A 27,106-nucleotide genomic window follows, 5' to 3' on the forward strand; every position below is an offset into this window, starting at 1 on the left:
CACACAGCCTCTATAAAACATCCAGTGTCACATCTCACAGCCTCTATGTAACACTCAGTGTCACATCACACAGCCTCTATGTAACACTCAGTGTCACATCACACAGCTTCAAAATAATAACACCCAGTGTCACATCACGCAGCCTCTATATAATAACACCCAGTGTCACAGCACACAGCCTCTATATAATAACACCCAGTGTCACAGCACACAGCCTCTATATAATAACACCCAGCCTTACGTCACACAGCCTCTGTGCAACACGCAGTGTCACATCACACAGCCTCTATTTAACACACAGTGTCACATCACACAGCCTCTATATAATAACACTCAGTGTCACATCAAGCAGCCTCTATATAATAACACCCAGCGTCACATCAAACAGCCTCTATATTATAACACCCATTGTCACATCACGCAGCCTCTATATAATAACACCCAATGTCACAGCACACAGCCTCTATATAATAACACCCAGTCTTACGTCACACAGCCTCTGTGCAACACGCAGTGTCACATCACACAGCCTCTATTTAACATTCAGTGTCACATCACACAGCTTCTATATAATAACACCCAGTGTCACGTCACACGCCTCTATATAATAACACACAGTGTCACATCATGCAGCCTCTGTATTATAACACCCATTGTCACATCACGCAGCCCCTATATAATAACACCCAGTGTCACAGCACACAGCCTCTATATAACACCCAGTTTCACATCACACAGCCTCTATGTAAAAGCCAGTGTCACATGACACATCCTCTATATAACAACCAGTCACACAACACACAGCCGCAATATTATAACACCCAGTGTCACATCACACAGACCGCTATACAATAACACGCAGTGTGACCTCACACAGCCTCTATATAACACCCAGTGCCACATCTCACAGCCTCTATATAACACCAGTGTGACATCACACAGCCTCTATATTATACCACCCAGTGTCACATCACACAGCCTCTTTCTAATAACACCCAGTGTGACATCATGCAGCCTCTGTATAATAACACCCAGTGTCACATCACACAGCCTCTATATAACACCAGTTTCACATCACTCAGCATCTATACAACACCAAGTGTCACATCACACAGCCTCTATATAATAACACCCAGCCTTACGTCACACAGCCTCTATTTAACACTCAGTGTCACATCACACAGCCTCTATATAATAACACCCAGTGTCACATCACACAGCCTCTGTGTAATAACACCCAGTGTCACATCATGCAGCCTCTATATTGTTACACCATTTGTCACATCACACAGCCTCTATATAATAACAACCAGTGTCACAGCACACAGCCTCTATATAATAACACCCAGCCTTACGTCACACAGCCTCTGTGTAACACGCAGTGTCACATCACACAGCCTCTATATAATAACACCCAGTGTCACATCATGCAGCCTCTGTATTTTAACACCCATTGTCACATCACGCAGCCTCTATATAATAACACCCAGTTTCACATCACACAGCCTCTATATAATAACACTCAGTGTCACATGACACATCCTCTGTATAACAACTAGTCACACAACACACAGCCGCAATATTATAACACCCAGTGTCACATCACACAGACTTCTATACAATAACACCCAGTGTGACATCACACAGCCTCTATATAACACCGAGTGGCACATCTCACAGCCACTATATAACACCCAGTGTCACATCACACAGCCTCTATATACCACCCAGTGTCACATCACACATCCTCAAAATAATAACACCCAGTGCCACAAAACTCTCTCTATATAACACCCAGTGTCACATCATACAGCCTCTGTATAACATGCAGTGTCACATCATACAGCCTCTTTATAATAACACCCAGTGTCATATCACACAGCGTCTGTATAACAACACCCAGTGTCACATCACACAGCCTCGATATAATAACACCCAGTGTCACATCACACATCCTCAAAATAATAACACCCAGTGCCACAAAACTCTCTCTATATAACACCCAGTGTCACATCACACAGACTTTATATCACACCCAGTGTCACATCACACAGCCTCTATATAATAATACCGTGTCACATCACACAGCCTCCATATAACACTCAATGTCACATCACAAAGCCTCGATATAACACCCAGTTTCACATCACACAGCCTCTATATAACACCCAGTTTTACATCACTCAGCCTCTATATAGCACCCAGTATCACATCACGCAGCCTCAAGATAACACCCAGTGTCACATCACACAACCTATATATAATAACACCCACTGTCACATCACACAGCCTCTGTATAACACGCTGTGCTACATCACACAGCCTCTATATAACACCCAGTGTCACATCACACAGCCTCTATATAATAACATCCAGTGTCACATCACACATCCTCTATATAACAACCAGTCACACAACACAGAACCACAATATAATAACACCCAGTGTCTCACCACACAACCTCTATATAATAACACCAAGTGTCACGTCACATAGCCTCTATTTCACGCTCAGTGTCACATCACACAGTCTCTACATAATAACACGCAGTGTCACATCACACAGCCTCAATATAATAACACCCAGTATCACAACACACAGCCTCTATATGATAATACCGTGTCACATCACACAGCCTCCATATAACACTCAATGTCACATCACTCAGCCTCTATATAGCACCCAGTGTCACATCACGCAGCCTCAAGATAACACCCAGTGTCGCATCACACAGCCTCTATATAATAACACCCAGCGTCACGTCACACAGCCTCTATACTGTAACACCCAGTGTCACATCACACAGACTCTGTATAACACGCTGTGTAACATCACAGAGCCTCTATTTAACACTCAGTGTCACATCACACAGCCTCTAAATAATAACACCCAGTGTCACATCACACAGCCTCGATATAAAAACACCCAGCGTTACATCACACAGCCTCTATATAACAATACGCAGTGTCACATCACAAAGCCTCGATATATCACCCAGTGTCACATCACAAAGCCTTGATATAACACACAGTGTCACATCACACAGCGGCTGTATAGTAACACGCAGTGTCACATCTCACAGCCTGTATATAACTCCCAGTGTCACATCACACAGCCTCTATATAACATCACACAGCATCACGTCACACAGCCTCTATATAACACCAAGTTTCACATCACACAGTCTCTATATAATAACACACAGTGTCACATCACACAGCCTCTATATAATAACACGCAGTGTTACTTCACACAGCCTCTGTATAACACGCAGTGTCACATCACACAGCCTCTATATAACACCCAGTGTCACATCACACAACCTATATATAATAACACCCACTGTCACATCACACAGCCTCTGTATAACACGCTGTGCTACATCACACAGCCTCTATATAACACCCAGTGTCACATCACACAGCCTCGATATAATAATACCCAGTGTCACATCACACAGCCTCGATATAATAACATCCAGCGTTACATCACACAGCATCTATATAATAACACGCAGTGTGACTTCACACAGTCTCTGTATAACACGCAGTGTCACATCACACAGCCTCTATTTAATACTCAGTTTCACATCATACAGCCTCGAGATAATAACACCCAGTGTCACATCACACAGCCTCTATATAACACCCAGTATCAAGTCAGACAGACTCTATATAACACCCAGGGACACATCACACAGCCTCTATATAACACCCAGTGTCACATCACACAGCCTTTATATAACACCCAGTGTCACATCACACAGCCTCTATATAATAACACCCAGTGTCACATCACACAGCCTCTATACTGTAACACCCAGTGTCACATCACACAGTCTCTATATAATAACACCCAGCGTTACGTCACACAGCCTCTATATAATAATACGCAGTGTTACTTCACACAGCTGCAATATAATAACACCCAGTATCACATCACACAGCCTCTATACAATAACACCCAGTGTCACAACGCACAGCCTCAATGTAACACCCAGTGTCACATCACACAGACTCTATATAAAACCCAGTATCACATCCCACAGCCTTTATATAACACCCAGTATCACGTCAAACAGACTCTATATAACACCCATTGTCACATCACACAACCTCTATATAACACCCAGTGTCACATCACACAGCTTCTATATAACACCCAGTGTCACATCACACAGCCTCGATATAACACACAGTGTCACTTCACACAGCCTGTATATAACACCCAGTTTCACATTACTCAGCCTCGATTTAACACCCAGTTTCACATCACACAGCCTCAATATAATACCCAGTTTCACATCACTCATCCTCAATATAGCACCCAGTGTCACATCACACAACCTCTATATAATAACACCCAGCATTACGTCACACAGCCTCAATATTATAACACAGTGTCACATCACACAGCCCCGATATAATAACACCCAGTGTCACGTCACACAGCCTCTATAGAACACCTAGTTTCACATCACACAGTCTCGATATAATAACACCCAGTGTCACATCACACAGCCTCTATATAACACCCAGTATCAAGTCACACAGCCTCTATATAATAATACGCAGTGTTACTTCACACAGCCTCTGTATAACACTCAGTTTCACATCACAAAGCCTCTATATATCACCCAGTGTCACATCACAAAGCCTGTATATAACTCCCAGTGTCACATCACACAGCCTCTCTATAATAACACACAGCGTCACGTCACACAGCCTCTATATAACACCAAGTTTCACATCACACAGTCTCTATATAATCACACCCAGTGTCACATCACACAGCCTCAACACAATAACAACCAGTGTCACATCAAACAGCCTCTATACAATAACACCCAGTGTCACATCACACAGCCTCTATATAACACCCAGTATCAAGTCAGACACACTCTATATAATAACACCCAGTGTCACATCACACAGCCTCTACACTGTAACACCCAGTGTCACATCACACAGCCTCTACACTGTAATACGCAGTGTCACATCACACAGACTCTATATAATAACACCCAGCGTTACGTCACACAGCCTCTATATAATAATACGCAGTGTTACTTCACACAGCCTCTGTATAACACTCAGTGTCACATCACAAAGCCTCTATATATCACCCAGTGTCACATCACAAAGCCTGTATAATACTCCCAGTGTCACATCACACAGCCTCTATATAATAACACCCAGTGTCACATCACGCAGCCTCTATATAATAACAACCAGCGTCACATCACACATCCTCTATATAACAACCAGACATACATCACACAGCTGCAATATAACACCCAGTATCACATCACACAGCCTCGATACAACAACACCCAGTGTCACATCACACAGCCTCTATACAATAACAACCAGTGTCACATCAAACAGCTTCTATACAATAACACCCAATGTCACATCATACAGCCTCTACATAACACCCAGTATCAAGCCAGACAGACTCTATATAACACCCAGGGTCACATCACACAGCCTCTATATAACACCCAGTGTCACATCACACAGCCTCTATATAACACACAGTGTCACATCACACAGCCTCGATATAATAACACCCAGTGTCACATCACACAGCCTCAATACTGTAACAGCCAGTGTCACATCACACAGACTCTGTATAACACGCTGTGTCACATCACAGAGGCTCTATTTAACACTCAGTGTCACATCACACAGCCTCTATACAATAACAACCAGTGTCACATCAAACAGCCTCTATACAATAACACCCAATGTCACATCATACAGCCTCTACATAACACCCAGTATCAAGCCAGACAGACTCTATATAACACCCAGTGTCACATCACACAGCCTCTATACAATAACACCCAGGGTCACATCACACAGCCTCTATATAACACCCAGTGTCACATCACACAGCCTCTATATAACACACAGTGTCACATCACACAGCCTCTATATAATAACACCCAGTGTCACATCACACAGCCTCTATATAACAACCAGACATACATCACACAGCTGCAATATAATAACACCCAGTATCACATCACACAGCCTCTACACAATAACACCCAGTGTCACATTACACAGCCTCTATATAACACCCAGTGTCACAACTCACAGCCTCAATGTAACACCCAGTGTCACATCACACAGACTCGATATAAAACCCAGTGTCACATCACACTTCCTCTAGATAAGACCCTGTTTCACATCTAACAGCGGATATATCACACTCAATGTCATATCACACAGCCTCTATATAACACCCAGTTTCACATCACACAGCCTCTATATAACACCCAGTTTCGCATCACACAGCCTCTATTTCACACCCATTGTCACATCACACAGCCTCTATATAACACCCAGTTTCACATCACACAGCCTCTATATATAACCCAGTCTCACGTCACACAGCCTCTATTTAACACCCATTTTCACATCACACAGTCTCTATATAACAACCAGTCATACATCACACAGCCTCTGTACAATAACACCCAGTGTCACATCACACAGCCTCTATATAACACCCAGTGTCTCATCACACAGACTCTATATAACACCCAGTGTCACATCACACAGTCTCTATATAACAACCAGTCATACATCACACAGCCTTTGTACAATAACACCCAGTCTCACATCACACAGACTCGATATAAAACCCAGTGTCACATCACACATCTTCTAGATAAGACCCTGTTTCACATCTAACAGCCGCTATATCACACTCAATGTCACATCACACAGCCTCTACATAACATCCAGTTTCACATCACACAGCCTCTAGAAACACCCAGTTTCGCATCACACAGCCTCTATATAACACCCATTGTCACATCACACAGCCTCGAGATAAGACCCTTTTTCACATCTAACAGCCTCTATATAACACTCAATGTCACATCACACAGCCTCTATATAACACCCAGATTAACATCACACAGCCTCTATATAACAGCCAGTCACATCACACAGACTCTATACAATAACACCCTTTCTCACATCACAGAGCCTCTATACAATAACACGCAGTTTCACATCACACAGCCTCTATATAACACACAGTGTCACATCACACAGCCTCTACACAAAAACACCCAGTTTCACATCACACAGCCTCGATACTGTAACACCCAGTGTCACATCACACAGACTCTGTATAACACGCTGTGTCACATCACAGAGCCTCTATTTAACACTCAGTGTCACATCACACAGCCTCTAAATAATAACACCCTGTGTCACATCACACAGCCTCTATAGAATAACACCCAGCGTTACATCACACAGCCTCTATATAACAATACGCAGTGTTACTTCACACAGCCTCGATATATCACCCAGTGTCACATCTCACAGCCTGTATATAACTCCCAGTGTCACATCACACAGCCTCTATATAATAACACACAGTGTTACTTCACACAGCCTCTGTAAAACACGCAGTGTCACATGACACAGCCTCTGTATAATAACAACCAGCGTCACATCACACAGCCTCTATATAACAATACGCAGTGTTACTTCACACAGCTTCTATATAACACCCATTGTCACATCACGCAGCCTCTGTATAATAACAACCAGCGTCACATCACACAGCCTCTACATAACACCCAGTGTCACATCTCACAGCCTCTTTATAACACCCAGTGTCACATCACACAACTTCTATATAACACCCAGTGTCACATCAGACAGCCTGTATATAACACCGAGTTTCACATTACTCAGACTCGATATAACACCCAGTGTCACATCTCACAGCCTCTATATAACACCGAGTGTCACATCACACAGCCTCCAGATAACACCCAATATCAAGTCAGGCAGACTCTATAGAACACCCAGGGTCACATCACACAGCCTCTATATAACACCCAGTGTCACATCACACATCCTCTATATGACACCCAGTGTCACATCACACAGCCTCTATTTAAAACTCAGTGTCACATCACACAGTCTCTATATAATAACACCCAGTGTCACATCACACAGTCTCTATATAATAACACCCAGTGTCACATCACACAGTCTCTATATAATAACACCCAGCATTACGTCACACAGCCTCTATAAATAACACGCAGTGTTACTTCACACAGCCTCTGTATAACACGCAGTGTCACATCACACAGCCTCTTTTTAATACTCAGTTTCACATCACACAGCCTCTATATAATAACACCCAGTATCTCATCACACATCCTCGAAATAACACCCAGTGTCACATCACACAGCCTCTATATAAAAACACCCAGGGTCACATCACACAGCCTCTATATAACACCCAGTGTCACCTCACACAGCCTATAGAGAATAACACCCACTGTCACATCAGACAGCCTCTGTATAACACGCTGTGTCACATCACACAGCCTCTATATAATAATACCCAATGTCGCATCACACAGCCTCTATATAATAACACCCAGCGTTACATCACACAGCATATATATAATAATACGCAGTGTGACTTCACACAGCCTCTGTATAACACGCAGTGTCACAGCACACAGCCTCTATATAACACCCAATATCAAGTCAGACAGACTCTATATAATACCCAGGGTCACATCACACAGCCTCAAAGTAACACCCAGTTTCACATCACACAGCCTCTATAAAACACCCAGTTTTACATCACTCAGCCTCTATATAGCACCTAGTTTCACATCACGCAGCCTCAAGATAACACCCAGTGTCACATCACACAGCCTCAAAATAATAACACACAGTGTCACATCACACAGCCTCGATATAATAACACTAAGTGTCACATGACACAGACTCAATATAACACCCAGTGTCACATCACACAGCCTCAATATAACACCCAATATCAAGTCAGACAAACTCTATTTAACATCCAGGGTCACATCACACAGCCTCTATATAACACCCAGTGTCACATCACACATCCTCCATATGACACCCAGTGTCACATCACACAGCCTCTGTACAACACGCTGTGTCACATCACACAGCCTCTATTTAACATTCAGTGTCACATCACACAGCCTCTATATAATAACACCCAGCGTTACGTCACACAGCCTCGATATAATACCACTCAGTGTTACTTCACACATCCTCTGTATAACACGCAGTGTCAAATCACACAGCCTCTTTTTAATACTCAGTTTCACATCATACAGCCTCTATATAATAACACCCAGTGTCACATCACACATCCTCTATATAACACCTAGTGTCACATCACACAGCCTCGATATAATAACACCCAGGGTCACATCTCACAGCCTCTATATAACACACAGTGTCACATCACACATCTTCTATATAACACCCAGTGTCACATCACACAGCCTATATATAATAACACCCACTGTCACATCACACAGCCTCTGTATAACACGCTGTGCTACATCACACAACCTCTATATAACACCCAGTGTCACATCACTCAGCCTCGATATAATAATACCCAGTGTCACATCTCACAGCCTCTATATAACACACAGTGTCACATCACACATCTTCTATATAACACCCAGCGTTACATCACACAGCATCTATATAATAACACGCAGTGACTTCACACAGCCTCTGTATAACACGCAGTGTCACATCACACAGCCTCTATTTAATACTCAGTTTCACATCATACAGCCTCGAGATAATAACACCCATTGTCACATCACACAGCCTCTGTATAATAACACCCATTGTCACATCACACAGCCTCTATATGATAATACCGTGTCACATCACACAGCCTCCATATAACACTCAATGTCACATAACAAAGCCTCTACATAACACCCAGTTTCACATCACACAGCCTCTATATAACACCCAGTGTCACATCACACAGCCTCTATTTAATACTCAGTTTCACATCACACAGCCTCGATATAACACCCAGTTTTACATCACTCAGCCTCTATATAGCACCCAGTGTCACATCACGCAGCCTCAAGATAACACCCAGTGTCACATCACACAGCCTCTATATAATAACATCCAGCGTCACGTCACACAGCCTCGATATAACACCCAGTTTCACATCACACAGTCTCTATATAATAACACACAGTATCACATCACACAGCCTCTTTATAATAATATCTAGTGTCACATCACAATGCCTCTATATAATAACACCCAGCGTGACGTCACACAGCCTCTAGATAATAATATGCAGTGTTACTTCACACAGCCTCTGTCTAACACTCAGTGTCACATCACACAGCCTCTATATAATAATACCCAGTGTCACATCACACAGCCTCTACATAATAACACCCAGCGTTACATCACACAGCATCTATATAATAACACGCAGTGTGACTTCACACATCCTCTGTATAACACGCAGTGTCACATCACACAGCCTCTATTTAATACTCAGTTTCACATCATACAGCCTCGAGATAATAACACCCAGTGTCACATCACACAGCCTCTGTTTAATAACACCCATTGTTACATCACGCAGCCTCTATATAATAACATCCAGTGTCACATCACACATCCTCTATATAACAACCAGTCACACAACACAGAACCACAATATAATAACACCCAGTGTCTCACCACACAACCTCAATATAATAACACCAAGTGTCACGTCACATAGCCTCTATTTCACGCTCAGTGTCACATCACACAGTCGCTACATAATAACACGCAGTGTCACATCACACAGCCTCAATATAATAACACCCAGTATCACAACACACAGTCTCTATATGATAATACCGTGTCACATCACACAGCCTCCATATAACACTCAATGTCACATCACAAAGCCTCGATATAACACCTAGTTTCACATCACACAGCCTCTATATAACACCCAGTTTTACATCACTCAGCCTCTATATAGCACCCAGTGTCACATCACGCAGCCTCAAGATAACACCCAGTGTCACATCACACAACCTATATATAATAACACCCACTGTCACATCACACAGCCTCTGTATAACATGCTGTGCTGCATCACACAGCCTCTATATAACACCCAGTGTCACATCACACAGCCTCGATATAATAATACCCAGTGTCACATCACACAGCCTCGATATAATAACACCCAGCGTTACATCACACAGCATCTATATAATAACACGCAGTGTGACTTCACACAGCCTCTGTATAACACGCAGTGTCACATCACACAGCCTCTATTTAATACTCAGTTTCACATCATACAGCCTCGAGATAATAACACCCAGTGTCACATCACACAGCCTCTGTATAATAACACCCATTGTTACATCACGCAGCCTCTATATAATAACACCCAGTGTCACAGCACACAGCCTCTATATAACACCCAGTGTCACATCACACATCCTCTATATAACACCCAGTTTTACATCACTCAGCCTCTATATAGCACCCAGTGTCACATCACGCAGCCTCTATATAACACCCAGTGTCACATCACACATCCTCTATATAACAACCCGTCACACAACACAGAACCACAATATAATAACACCCAGTGTCTCACCACACAACCTCTATATAATAACACCAAGTGTCACATCACATAGCCTCTATTTCACGCTCAGTGTCACATCACACAGTCTCTACATAATAACACGCAGTGTCACATCACACAGCCTCAATATAATAACACCCAGTATCACAACACACAGCCTCTATATGATAATACCGTGTCACATCACACAGCCTCCATATAACACTCAATGTCACATCACAAAGCCTCTAGATAACACCCAGTTTCACATCACACAGCCTCTATATAACACCCAGTTTTACATCACTCAGCCTCTATATAGCACCCAGTGTCACATCACGCAGCCTCAAGATAACACCCAGTGTCACATCACACAGCCTCTATATAATAACACACAGTATCACGTCACACAGCCTCTACACAAAAACACCCAGTTTCACATCACACAGCCTCTGTATAACACGCTGTGTCACATCACAGAGCCTCTATTTAACACTCAGTGTCACATCACACAGCCTCTAAATAATAACACCCAGTGTCACATCACACAGCCTCGATATAATAACACCCAGCGTTACATCACACAGCCTCTATATAACAATACGCAGTGTTACTTCACACAGCCTCTGTATAACACTCAGTGTCACATCACAAAGCCTTGATATAACACACAGTGTCACATCACACAGCGGCTGTACAATAACACGCAGTGTCACATCTCACAGCCTGTATATAACTCCCAGTGTCACATCACACAGCCTCTATATAACAACACACAGCATCACGTCACACAGCCTCTATATCACACCAAGTTTCACATCACACAGTCTCTATATAATAACACACAGTGTCACATCACACAGCCTCTATATAATAACTCGCAGTGTTACTTCACACAGCCTCTGTATAACACGCAGTGTCACATCACACAGCCTCTTTTTATTACTCAGTTTCACATCACACAGCCTCTATATAATAACACCCAGTGTCACATCACACATCCTCTATATAACACCCAGTATCACGTCAAACAGACTCTATATATCACCCAGTGTCACATCTCACAGCCTCTTTATAACACCCAGTGTCACATCACACAGCTTCAATATAACACCCAGTGTCACATCAGAAAGCCTGTATATAACACCCATTTTCACATTACTCAGACTCGATATAACACCCAGTGTCACATCTCACAGCCTCTATATAACACCCAGTTTCACATCACGCAGCCTCTATATAACACCCACTGTCACATCACACATCCTCTGTGCAACACGCAGTGTCACATCACACAGCCTCTAGATAAGACCCTTTTTCACATCACTCATCCTCAATATAGCACCCAGTGTCAGATCACACAACCTCTATTTAAAACTCAGTGTCACATCACACAGTCTCTATATAATAACACCCAGCATTACGTCACACAGCCTCTATTAATAACACGCAGTGTTACTTCACACAGCCTCTGTATAATACGCAGTGTCACATCACACAGCCTCTCTATAATAACACCCAGTGTCACATCACACAGCCTCAATATAATAACACCCATTGTCACATCACGCAGCCTCGAAATAATAACACCCAGTGTCACAGCACACAGCCTCTATATAACACCCAGTTTCACATCACACAACATCTATACAACACCCAGTGTCACATCACGCAGCCTCGAAATAATAACACCCAGTGTCACAGCACACAGCCTCTATATAACACCCAGTTTCACATCACGCAGCCTCTATATAACACCCAGTGTCACATCACACAGCCTCTATTTAATACTCAGTTTCACATCATACAGCCTCTATATAATAACACCCACTGTCACATCACACATCCTCTAAATAACAACCAGTCACACAACACAGAACCGCAATATAATAACACCCAGTGTCACATCACACAGCCTCAATATAATAACACCCATTGTCACATCACGCAGCCTCGAAATAATAACACCCAGTGTCACAGCACACAGCCTCTATATAACACCCAGTTTCACATCACACAACATCTATACAACACCCAGTGTCACAGCACACAGCCTCTATATAACACGCAGTGTCACATCTCACAGCCTGTATATAACTCCCAGTGTCACATCACGCAGCCTCTATATAATAACACTCAGAGTCACAGCACACAGCCTCTATATAACACCCAGTGTCACATCACACATCCTCTAAATAACAACCAGTCACACAACACAGAACCGCAATATAATAACAACCAGTGTCTCACCACACAACCTCTATATAATAACACCAAGTTTTACATCACATAGCCTCTATTTCACACTCAGTGTCACATCACACAGTCTCTATGTAATAACACGCAGTGTCACATCACACAGCCTCAATATAATAACACCCAGTATAACAACACACAGCATCTATATGATAATACCCAGTGTCACATCACACAGCCTCTATATAACACTCAATGTCACATCACAAAGCCTCTATATAACACCCAGTTTTACATCACTCAGCCTCTATATAGCACCCAGTTTCACATCACACAGTCTCTATATTATAACACACATTGTCACATCACACAGCCTCCAAACATTAACACCCAGTATCACATCACACAGCCTCTGTGTAACACACAGTGTCACATCACACAGCCTCTATATAATAACACCCAGTGCCACATCACACAGCCGCGATACAATAAAATCCAGTGTCACATCTCACATGCTCTATATAACACCCAGTGTCACATCACACAGCCTCTGTACAATTATACCCAGTGCCACATCACAGAGCCTCAATACAAAAATACCCAGTGTCACATCAAACAGCCTCCATCCAATAACACCCAGGGTCACATCACACAGCCTCGATATCACACCCAGTGTCACATCATACAGCCTCTATATAACAGCCAGTGTCACAAGACACAGCCTCTATATAATCACACCCAGTGTCACATCACACAGCCTCTATACTGTAACACCCAGTGTCACATCACACAGACTATGTATAACACGCTGTGTCACATCACACAGCCTCTATTTAACACTCAGTGTCACATCACGAAGCCTCTATATAACAATTCGTTTCACATCACGCTGCCTCTATATAACACCCAGTGTCACATCACACAGCCTCTATATAACAATTCGTTTCACATCACGCAGCCTCTATATAACACCCAGTGTCATCACACAGCCTCTATATAAATCCCCTGTCACATCACACAGCCTCTAGATAAGACACTGTTTCACATCTAACAGCCTCTATAGAACACTCAATATCACATCACACAGCCTCTATATAATAACACCCAGTGTCACATCACACAGCCTCTATATAATAACACCCAGCGTTACGTCACACAGCCTCTATATAATAACACGCAGTGTTACTTCACATAGCCTCTGTATAACACGCAGTGTCACATCACACAGCCTCTTTTTATTACTCAGTGTCACATCACACATCCTCGAAATAACACCCAGTGTCACATCACACAGCCTCCATAGAATAACACCCAGCGTTACATCACAAAGCATCTAAATAATAACATGCAGTGTTACATCACACAGCCTCTGTATTACACGCAGTGTGACATCACACAGCCTCTATTTAATACTCAGTTTCACATCACACTGCCTCTATATAATAACACCCAGTGTCACATCACACAGCCTCTGTATAATAACACCAATTATTACATCACACAGCCTCTATATGATAACACCCAGTGTCACAGCACACAGCCTCTATATAACACCCAGTTTCACATCACACAGCCTCGATATAACACCCAGTGTCACATCACACATCCTCTAGTAAACAACCAGTCACACAACACAGAACCGCAATATAATAACACCCAGTGTCTCACCACACAACCTCAATATAATAACACCAAGTGTCACATCCCAAAGCCTCTATTTCACACTCCGTGTCACATCACACAGTCTCTATATAACAACACGCAGTGTCACATCACTCAGCCTCAATATAATAACACCCAGTATCACAACACACAGCCTCTATATGACAATACCCAGTGTCACATCACACAGCCTCTATATAACACTCAATGTCACATCACAAAGCCTCTATATAGCACCCAGTTTTACATCACTCAGCCTCCATATAGCACCCAGTTTCACATCACACAGTCTCTATATTATAACACACATTGTCACATCACACAGCCTCTATATAATAACACCCAGCTTCATGTCACCCAGCTTCTATATAACACCCAGTGTCACATCACAAAGCCTCTATTTAATACTCAGTTTCACATCACACAGCCTCAATACAATAACAACCAGTGTCACATCACACAGCCTCGATATAACACCAAGTATCAAGTCAGACAGACTCCATATAACATCCAGGGTCACATCACACAGCCTCTATTTAATACTCAGTTTCACATCATACAGCCTCTATATAATAACACCCACTGTCACATCACACAGCCTCTATATAATAACACTCAGTGTCACAGCACACAGCCTCAATATAACACCCAGTGTCACATCACACATCCTCTAAATAACAACCAGTCACACAACACAGAACCACAATATAATAACACCCAGTGTCTCACCACACAACCTCTATATAATAACACCAAGTATCACATCAAATAGCCTCTATTTCACACTCAGTGTCACATCACACAGTCTCTATGTAATAACACGCAGTGTCACATCACACAGCCTCAATATAATAACACCCAGTATCACATCACACAGCCTCTATATAACATACATTGTCACATCACACAGCCTCTGTATAATAACACCCAGTGTCACATCACACAGCTTCGATATAATAACAACCAGCGTCACATCACATACCCTGTATATAACACCCAGTGTCAAATCTCACAGCCTCAATGTAACATCCAGTGTCACATCACACAGCCTCTATTTAATACTCAGTTTCACATCACACAGTCTCTATATAATAACACCCAGTGTCACATCACACAGCCTCTATATAATAACACCCAGTGTCACATCACACAGCCTTCATATAACACACAGTGTCACATCACACAGTCTCTATATAATAACACCCAGTGTCACATCACACAGCCTCTATATAATAACACCCAGTGTCACATCACACAGCCTTCATATAACACACAGTGTCACATCACACAGCCTCGATATAATAACAACCAGTGTCACATCACACAGACTATGTATAACACGCTGTGTCACATCACACAGCCTCTATTTAACACTCAGTGTCACATCACACAGCCTCTAAATAACACCCAGTGTCACATCACGAAGCCTCTATATAACAATTCGTTTCACATCACGCTGCCTCTATATAACACCCAGTGTCACATCACACAGCCTCTATATAACAATTCGTTTCACATCACGCAGCCTCTATATAACACCCAGTGTCATCACACAGCCTCTATATAAATCCCCTGTCACATCACACAGCCTCTAGATAAGACACTGTTTCACATCTAACAGCCTCTATAGAACACTCAATGTCACATCACACAGCCTCTATATAATAACACCCAGTGTCACATCACACAGCCTCTATATAATAACACCCAGCGTTACGTCACACAGCCTCTATATAATAACACGCAGTGTTACTTCACATAGCCTCTGTATAACACGCAGTGTCACATCACACAGCCTCTTTTTATTACTCAGTGTCACATCACACATCCTCGAAATAACACCCAGTGTCACATCACACAGCCTCCATAGAATAACACCCAGCGTTACATCACAAAGCATCTAAATAATAACATGCAGTGTTACATCACACAGCCTCTGTATTACACGCAGTGTGACATCACACAGCCTCTATTTAATACTCAGTTTCACATCACACTGCCTCTATATAATAACACCCAGTGTCACATCACACAGCCACTGTATAATAACACCCATTATTACATCACACAGCCTCTACATGATAACACCCAGTGTCACAGCACACAGCCTCTATATAACACCCAGTTTCACATCACACAGCCTCGATATAACACCCAGTGTCACATCACACATCCTCTAGTAAACAACCAGTCACACAACACAGAACCGCAATATAATAACACCCAGTGTCTCACCACACAACCTCAATATAATAACACCAAGTGTCACATCCCAAAGCCTCTATTTCACACTCCGTGTCACATCACACAGTCTCTATATAACAACACGCAGTGTCACATCACTCAGCCTCAATATAATAACACCCAGTATCACAACACACAGCCTCTATATGACAATACCCAGTGTCACATCACACAGCCTCTATATAACACTCAATGTCACATCACAAAGCCTCTATATAGCACCCAGTTTTACATCACTCAGCCTCCATATAGCACCCAGTTTCACATCACACAGTCTCTATATTATAACACACATTGTCACATCACACAGCCTCTATATAATAACACCCAGCTTCATGTCACACAGCTTCTATATAACACCCAGTGTCACATCACAAAGCCTCTATTTAATACTCAGTTTCACATCACACAGCCTCAATACAATAACAACCAGTGTCACATCACACAGCCTCGATATAACACCAAGTATCAAGTCAGACAGACTCCATATAACATCCAGGGTCACATCACACAGCCTCTATTTAATACTCAGTTTCACATCATACAGCCTCTATATAATAACACCCACTGTCACATCACACAGCCTCTGTATAATAACACCCATTGTTACATCACGCAGCCTCTATATAATAACACTCAGTGTCACAGCACACAGCCTCAATATAACACCCAGTGTCACATCACACATCCTCTAAATAACAACCAGTCACACAACACAGAACCACAATATAATAACACCCAGTGTCTCACCACACAACCTCTATATAATAACACCAAGTATCACATCAAATAGCCTCTATTTCACACTCAGTGTCACATCACACAGTCTCTATGTAATAACACGCAGTGTCACATCACACAGCCTCAATATAATAACACCCAGTGTCACAACACACAGCCTCTATATGATAATACCCAGTGTCACATCACACAGCCTCAATATAATAACACCCAGCATCACGTCACACAGCTTCTATATAACACCCATTGTCACATCACATACCCTGTATATAACACCCAGTGTCAAATCTCACAGCCTCAATGTAACATCCAGTGTCACATCACACAGCCTCTATTTAATACTCAGTTTCACATCACACAGCCTCTATATAATAAAACCCAGTGTCACATCACACAGCCTCTATATAATAACACCCAGTGTCACAGCACACAGCCTCTATATAACACCCAGTTTCACATCACACAGCATCTATATAACACCCAGTGTCACATCACACATCCTATATATAACAACCAGTCACACAAAACACAGCCGCAATATAATAACACCCAGTGTCACATTACACAGCCTCTATATAATACCCAGTAGAATATCACACAGCCTCTATTTAACACTCAGTGTCACATCACACAGTCTCTATATAATAACACCCAGTGTCACATCACACAGCCTCTATATAATAACACCCAGTGTCACATCACACAGCCTTCATATAACACACAGTGTCACATCACACAGCCTCGATATAATAACAACCAGTGTCACATCACACAGCCTCAATACAATAACAACCAGTGTCACATCAAACGGACTCTATACAATAACACCCAGTGTCACATCACACAGCCTCTATATAACACCCAGTATCAAGTCAGACAGACTCCTTATAACACCCAGGGTCACATCACACAGCCTCTATATAACACCAAGTGTCACTTCACACAGCCTCTATATAATAACACCCTGTGTCACATCACGCAGCCTCTATATAACACCCAGTGTCACATCACACAGCCTCTATATAACCCCCGCTGTCACATCAAACAGCCTCGAAATAACACCTAGTGTTACATCACACAGCCTCTATATAATAACACCCAGTGTCACAAACACAGACTCTATATTGTAACACCCAGTGTCACATCACACAGACTCTAGATAAGACCCTGTTTCACATCTAACAGCTTCTACATAACACTCAATGTCACTTCACACAGCCTCTATATAACACCCAGTTTCACATCACGCAGCCTCTATATAACACCCAGTGTCACATCACACAGCCTCTATATAACCCCCGCTGTCACATCACACAGCCTCGAGACAAGACCCTGTTTCATATCAAACAGCCTCGAAATAACACCCAGTGTCGCATCACACAACCTCTATATAACACCCAATGTCACATCACACAGCCTCTATATAATAACACCCAGTGCCACATCACACAGCCTCTATACAATAAAATCGAGTGTCACATCACACATACTCGAAATAACACGCAGTGTCACATCACAAGGCCTCTGTACCATTATACCCAGTGCCAAATCACAGAGCCTCAATACAAAAACACCCAGTGTCACATCAAACAGCCTCCATCCAATAACACCCAGTGTCACATCACACAGCCTCTATATAACACCCAGTGTCAAGTCAGACAGACTCTATATAACACCCAGTGTCACATCACACAGCCTCTATATAATAACACCCATTGTCACATCACGCAGCCTCGAAATAATAACACCCAGTGTCACAGCACACAGCCACTATATAACACCCAGTTTCACATCACACAGCATCTATATAACACCCAGTGTCACATCACACATCCTCTATATAACAACCAGTCACACAAAACACAGCCGCAATATAATAACACCCAGTGTCACATCACACAGACTCTAGATAAGACCCTGTTTCACATCTAGCAGCCTCTACATAACACCCAGTTTCACATCACACAACCTCTATATAACACCCAATGTCACATCACACAGCCTCTATATAATAACAGCCAGGGTCACATCACAGAGCCTCCAAACATTAACACCCAGTATCACATCACACAGCCTCTGTGTAACACACAGTGTCACATCACACAGCCTCTATATAATAACACCCAGTGCCACATCACACAGCCGCGATACAATAAAATCCAGTGTCACATCTCACATGCTCTATATAACACCCAGTGTTACATCACACAGCCTCGATATCACACCCAGTGTCACATCATACAGCCTCTATATAACAGCCAGTGTCACATCACACAGCCTCTATATAATCACACCCAGTGTCACATCACACAGCCTCTATACTGTAACACCCAGTGTCACATCACACAGACTATGTATAACACGCTGTGTCACATCACACAGCCTCTATTTAACACTCAGTGTCACATCACACAGCCTCTAAATAACACCCAGTGTCACATCACGAAGCCTCTATATAACAATTCGTTTCACATCACGCAGCCTCTATATAACACCCAGTGTCACATCACACAACCTCTATATAAATCCCCTGTCACATCACACAGCCTCTAGATAAGACACTGTTTCACATCTAACAGCCTCTATAGAACACTCAATGTCACGTCACACAGCCTCTATATAATAACACCCAGTGTCACATCACACAGCCTCTATATAATAACACGCAGTGTTACTTCACACAGCCTCTGTATAACACGCAGTGTCACATCACACAGCCTCTATTTAACACTCAGTGTCACATCACACAGCCTCTATATAATAACACCCAGTGTCACATCACACAGCCTCTACATAATAACACCCAGCGTTACGTCACAAAGCATCTAAATAATAACATGCAGTGTTACATCACACAGCCTCTGTATTACACGCAGTGTGACATCACACAGCCTCTATTTAATACTCAGTTTCACATCACACTGCCTCTATATAATAACACCCAGTGTCACATCACACAGCCTCTGTATAATAACACCCATTATTACATCACACAGCCTCTATATGATAACACCCAGTGTCACAGCACACAACCTCTATATAACACCCAGTTTCACATCACACAGCCTCTATATAACACCCAGTGTCACATCACACATCCTCTAGTAAACAACCAGTCACACAACACAGAACCGCAATATAATAACACCCAGTGTCTCACCACACAACCTCAATATAATAACACCAAGTGTCACATCCCAAAGCCTCTATTTCACACTCCGTGTCACATCACACAGTCTCTATATAACAACACGCAGTGTCACATCACACAGCCTCAATATAATAACACCCAGTATCACAACACACAGTCTCTATATTATAACACACATTGTCACATCACACAGCCTCTATATAATAACACCCAGCTTCATGTCACACAGCTTCTATATAACACCCAGTGTCACATCACAAAGCCTCTATTTAATACTCAGTTTCACATCACACAGCCTCAATACAATAACAACCAGTGTCACATCACACAGCCTCGATATAACACCAAGTATCAAGTCAGACAGACTCCATATAACATCCAGGGTCACATCACACAGCCTCTATTTAATACTCAGTTTCACATCATACAGCCTCTATATAATAAAACCCAGTGTCACATCACACAGCCTCTGTATAATAACACCCACTGTCACATCACACAGCCTCTGTATAATAACACCCATTGTTACATCACGCAGCCTCTATATAATAACACTCAGTGTCACAGCACACAGCCTCAATATAACACCCAGTGTCACATCACACATCCTCTAAATAACAACCAGTCACACAACACAGAACCACAATATAATAACACCCAGTGTCTCACCACACAACCTCTATATAATAACACCAAGTATCACATCAAATAGCCTCTATTTCACACTCAGTGTCACATCACACAGTCTCTATGTAATAACACGCAGTGTCACATCACACAGCCTCAATATAATAACACCCAGTATCACAACACACAGCCTCTATATGATAAAACCCAGTGTCACATCACACAGCCTCTATATAACACTCAATGTCACATCACAAAGCCTCTATATAACACCCAGTTTTACATCACTCAGACTCTATATAGCACCCAGTTTCACATCACACAGTCTCTATATTATAACACACATTGTCACATCACACAGCCTCTGTATAATAACACCCAGCATCACGTCACACAGCTTCTATATAACACCCATTGTCACATCACGCAGCTTCTATATAATAACAACCAGCGTCACATCACATACCCTGTATATAACACCCAGTGTCAAATCTCACAGCCTCAATGTAACATCCAGTGTCACATCACACAGCCTCTATTTAATACTCAGTTTCACATCACACAGCCTCTCTATAATAAAACCCAGTGTCACATCACACAGCCTCTATATAATAACACCCAGTGTCACAGCACACAGCCTCTATATAACACCCAGTTTCACATCACACAGCATCTATATAACACCCAGTGTCACATCACACATCCTATATATAACAACCAGTCACACAAAACACAGCCGCAATATAATAACACCCAGTGTCACATTACACAGCCTCTATATAATACCCAGTAGAATATCACACAACCTCTATTTAACACTCAGTGTCACATCACACAGTCTCTATATAATAACACCCAGTGTCACATCACACAGCCTCTATATAATAACACCCAGTGTCACATCACACAGCCTTCATATAACACACAGTGTCACATCACACAGTCTCTATATAATAACACCCAGTGTCACATCACACAGCCTCTATATAATAACACCCAGTGTCACATCACACAGCCTTCATATAACACACAGTGTCACATCACACAGCCTCGATATAATAACAACCAGTGTCACATCACACAGCCTCAATACAATAACAACCAGTGTCACATCAAACGGACTCTATACAATAACACCCAGTGTCACATCACACAGCCTCTATATAACACCCAGTATCAAGTCAGACAGACTCCTTATAACACCCAGGGTCACATCACACAGCCTCTATATAACACCAAGTGTCACTTCACACAGCCTCTATATAATAACACCCTGTGTCACATCACGCAGCCTCTATATAACACCCAGTGTCACATCACACAGCCTCTATATAACCCCCGCTGTCACATCAAACAGCCTCGAAATAACACCTAGTGTTACATCACACAGCCTCTATATAATAACACCCAGTGTCACAAACACAGACTCTATATTGTAACACCCAGTGTCACATCACACAGACTCTAGATAAGACCCTGTTTCACATCTAACAGCTTCTACATAACACTCAATGTCACTTCACACAGCCTCTATATAACACCCAGTTTCACATCACGCAGCCTCTATATAACACCCAGTGTCACATCACACAGCCTCTATATAACCCCCGCTGTCACATCACACAGCCTCGAGACAAGACCCTGTTTCATATCAAACAGCCTCGAAATAACACCCAGTGTCGCATCACACAACCTCTATATAACACCCAATGTCACATCACACAGCCTCTATATAATAACACCCAGTGCCACATCACACAGCCTCTATACAATAAAATCGAGTGTCACATCACACATACTCGAAATAACACGCAGTGTCACATCACAAGGCCTCTGTACCATTATACCCAGTGCCAAATCACAGAGCCTCAATACAAAAACACCCAGTGTCACATCAAACAGCCTCCATCCAATAACACCCAGTGTCACATCACACAGCCTCTATATAACACCCAGTGTCAAGTCAGACAGACTCTATATAACACCCAGTGTCACATCACACAGCCTCTATATAATAACACCCATTGTCACATCACGCAGCCTCGAAATAATAACACCCAGTGTCACAGCCCACAGCCACTATATAACACCCAGTTTCACATCACACAGCATCTATATAACACCCAGTGTCACATCACACATCCTCTATATAACAACCAGTCACACAAAACACAGCCGCAATATAATAACACCCAGTGTCACATCACACAGACTCTAGATAAGACCCTGTTTCACATCTAGCAGCCTCTACATAACACCCAGTGTCACATCACACAACCTCTATATAACACCCAATGTCACATCACACAGCCTCTATATAATAACAGCCAGGGTCACATCACAGAGCCTCCAAACATTAACACCCAGTATCACATCACACAGCCTCTGTGTAACACACAGTGTCACATCACACAGCCTCTATATAATAACACCCAGTGCCACATCACACAGCCGCGATACAATAAAATCCAGTGTCACATCTCACATGCTCTATATAACACCCAGTGTCACATCACACAGCCTCGATATCACACCCAGTGTCACATCATACAGCCTCTATATAACAGCCAGTGTCACATCACACAGCCTCTATATAATCACACCCAGTGTCACATCACACAGCCTCTATACTGTAACACCCAGTGTCACATCACACAGACTATGTATAACACGCTGTGTCACATCACACAGCCTCTATTTAACACTCAGTGTCACATCACACAGCCTCTAAATAACACCCAGTGTCACATCACGAAGCCTCTATATAACAATTCGTTTCACATCACGCAGCCTCTATATAACACCCAGTGTCACATCACACAACCTCTATATAAATCCCCTGTCACATCACACAGCCTCTAGATAAGACACTGTTTCACATCTAACAGCCTCTATAGAACACTCAATGTCACGTCACACAGCCTCTATATAATAACACCCAGTGTCACATCACACAGCCTCTATATAATAACACGCAGTGTTACTTCACACAGCCTCTGTATAACACGCAGTGTCACATCACACAGCCTCTATTTAACACTCAGTGTCACATCACACAGCCTCTATATAATAACACCCAGTGTCACATCACACAGCCTCTACATAATAACACCCAGCGTTACGTCACAAAGCATCTAAATAATAACATGCAGTGTTACATCACACAGCCTCTGTATTACACGCAGTGTGACATCACACAGCCTCTATTTAATACTCAGTTTCACATCACACTGCCTCTATATAATAACACCCAGTGTCACATCACACAGCCTCTGTATAATAACACCCATTATTACATCACACAGCCTCTATATGATAACACCCAGTGTCACAGCACACAACCTCTATATAACACCCAGTTTCACATCACACAGCCTCTATATAACACCCAGTGTCACATCACACATCCTCTAGTAAACAACCAGTCACACAACACAGAACCGCAATATAATAACACCCAGTGTCTCACCACACAACCTCAATATAATAACACCAAGTGTCACATCCCAAAGCCTCTATTTCACACTCCGTGTCACATCACACAGTCTCTATATAACAACACGCAGTGTCACATCACACAGCCTCAATATAATAACACCCAGTATCACAACACACAGTCTCTATATTATAACACACATTGTCACATCACACAGCCTCTATATAATAACACCCAGCTTCATGTCACACAGCTTCTATATAACACCCAGTGTCACATCACAAAGCCTCTATTTAATACTCAGTTTCACATCACACAGCCTCAATACAATAACAACCAGTGTCACATCACACAGCCTCGATATAACACCAAGTATCAAGTCAGACAGACTCCATATAACATCCAGGGTCACATCACACAGCCTCTATTTAATACTCAGTTTCACATCATACAGCCTCTATATAATAAAACCCAGTGTCACATCACACAGCCTCTGTATAATAACACCCACTGTCACATCACACAGCCTCTGTATAATAACACCCATTGTTACATCACGCAGCCTCTATATAATAACACTCAGTGTCACAGCACACAGCCTCAATATAACACCCAGTGTCACATCACACATCCTCTAAATAACAACCAGTCACACAACACAGAACCACAATATAATAACACCCAGTGTCTCACCACACAACCTCTATATAATAACACCAAGTATCACATCAAATAGCCTCTATTTCACACTCAGTGTCACATCACACAGTCTCTATGTAATAACACGCAGTGTCACATCACACAGCCTCAATATAATAACACCCAGTATCACAACACACAGCCTCTATATGATAAAACCCAGTGTCACATCACACAGCCTCTATATAACACTCAATGTCACATCACAAAGCCTCTATATAACACCCAGTTTTACATCACTCAGACTCTATATAGCACCCAGTTTCACATCACACAGTCTCTATATTATAACACACATTGTCACATCACACAGCCTCTGTATAATAACACCCAGCATCACGTCACACAGCTTCTATATAACACCCATTGTCACATCACGCAGCTTCTATATAATAACAACCAGCGTCACATCACATACCCTGTATATAACACCCAGTGTCAAATCTCACAGCCTCAATGTAACATCCAGTGTCACATCACACAGCCTCTATTTAATACTCAGTTTCACATCACACAGCCTCTCTATAATAAAACCCAGTGTCACATCACACAGCCTCTATATAATAACACCCAGTGTCACAGCACACAGCCTCTATATAACACCCAGTTTCACATCACACAGCATCTATATAACACCCAGTGTCACATCACACATCCTATATATAACAACCAGTCACACAAAACACAGCCGCAATATAATAACACCCAGTGTCACATTACACAGCCTCTATATAATACCCAGTAGAATATCACACAGCCTCTATTTAACACTCAGTGTCACATCACACAGTCTCTATATAATAACACCCAGTGTCACATCACACAGCCTCTATATAATAACACCCAGTGTCACATCACACAGCCTTCATATAACACACAGTGTCACATCACACAGTCTC

This window comes from Pristiophorus japonicus, chromosome 6 (assembly GCF_044704955.1).
Source record: "Pristiophorus japonicus isolate sPriJap1 chromosome 6, sPriJap1.hap1, whole genome shotgun sequence".
NCBI lineage: Eukaryota > Metazoa > Chordata > Chondrichthyes > Pristiophoridae > Pristiophorus > Pristiophorus japonicus.